The 1,488-nt window shown below is 28.6% G+C and overlaps 1 protein-coding gene across 1 annotated transcript in view; it reads left to right on the top strand.

Moving 5' to 3' along the window:
• Positions 1-1,488, top strand: part of LOC106692685 (arylsulfatase B) — a 234,311-nt gene that overhangs the window by 146,155 nt on the left and 86,668 nt on the right. The window lies entirely within an intron of this gene.

Below are 1,488 nucleotides of genomic sequence, written 5' to 3'. Positions count from 1 at the left end.
CTCTATTGACTCCATATGCAATTCGCGATGCAATTGGCTATTTCTTTTGAACCAAGGAGCATTAACTGCGGTTCTTAGGACTTTATTTTGAAAAGATAGTATTTTTTTTCCTTTTCGTGAAGGATGCCGCTCCCCAGACTTCACAGTCGTACATCAGCAGTGGCTTGAGAATTGTTTTAAATATAAGAACAGTTGTTTCTGGTTTTAGTTTGGAATTTCTGTTCAGGATAGGATATAGCATTGCTAACATTGTATAAGTTTGAGTTAATTTGATGTTGATATGGTGATTCAAACATTGTTGTGATCATGATTTTACATTGATTACTAAACATCGAATTTCATTGAGATGGTAAAAATTATGTTTGAGAATTACAATAATACTCCAATCGCAAAAGACATTTACAATTTGTCGGGTAAAATAGAACGTAGTATATCTAATAAAAAAATTATATAACTGAATACTGTTTTTAAAAAAAAAAATAATATTACTAAAGTTAACTAAATACGATTAACGATTCATTTACAATATGAATATGAGGGACTAAGTCTTATGAAGAAGTTTCACTATTATAATATTATAATTAGATATAAAAGTATATTGTGTACTAGCTTATAACAAACTTACTTCAAGTTTTCTAGAATCGATTATTTTATTAATTCAGTCTGCATAAGTAATCTGTGCTCTCAGATCCGTATATCCTAATAGATACAATATATATAAATAATATATATGCAAACTATACTACATTAAAATAGCGAAGGAATAAAAATCTATGGTACGCACATTTGTACGGTACTGCACCTCATTTTGCCACTCAATGGAGCGAACCTTAGTAAAACAAATGTCGACACAGGAATTCATAACAAGAGTTACAAAACATTTTTCTATAATGAAGAAAATTATTTAATAAAAATTTACAGAGGTTAAATCAAAATATATTGATTCATTTTATAAGTAGACGTATAAATGTTAATGTTACGATCTTTTATTTTTATAATAACCTTTAATGTTCACAAAATAAAAAATGTAATATAGAATTAGGCTATCTAAAAAGTCATCTTAACGGTATTGACTAAACTCATTATATGGTAAATAAAAGTTCTTTATTAACAATTTTATCCTATCTGACAAAGTTTGTTTGTTTTTGCTTAGTAGCATGAAACATCATGGGTCATCAACGCCATTGATTTCTTATTTATTCTTGCTTACATTTATTTTATTATATTATTATTATTATTTTATTAATATAGTATAATATTTTAATAATATATATATATTGACGGTCTGAGTCAGCTGTTATTTCGATGTCAGCTGACTGAGGGGATCAGCTGATCGAGGGTATATAAGAGATGTAGCAAACACAATAAAGCCAGTGTTTTACAGCAGTTCAAGTGTGTTAGATCTTATTCCTTCTTCTCTTTTTTTGACATTTTGCTTTCGCCAATACTTAACTGGTGCCGAAACCCGGGACTTTAAATACCGGAGTA

The sequence above is a fragment of the Halyomorpha halys genome, unplaced genomic scaffold (assembly GCF_000696795.3).
Source record: "Halyomorpha halys isolate HHAL.00 unplaced genomic scaffold, Hhal_1.1 Scaffold67.1, whole genome shotgun sequence".
In the NCBI taxonomy this organism is placed as follows: Eukaryota; Metazoa; Arthropoda; class Insecta; order Hemiptera; family Pentatomidae; genus Halyomorpha; species Halyomorpha halys.
Note: the sequence above shows the minus strand (reverse complement) of the source record. Positions and strands in the feature narration are given on the sequence as shown.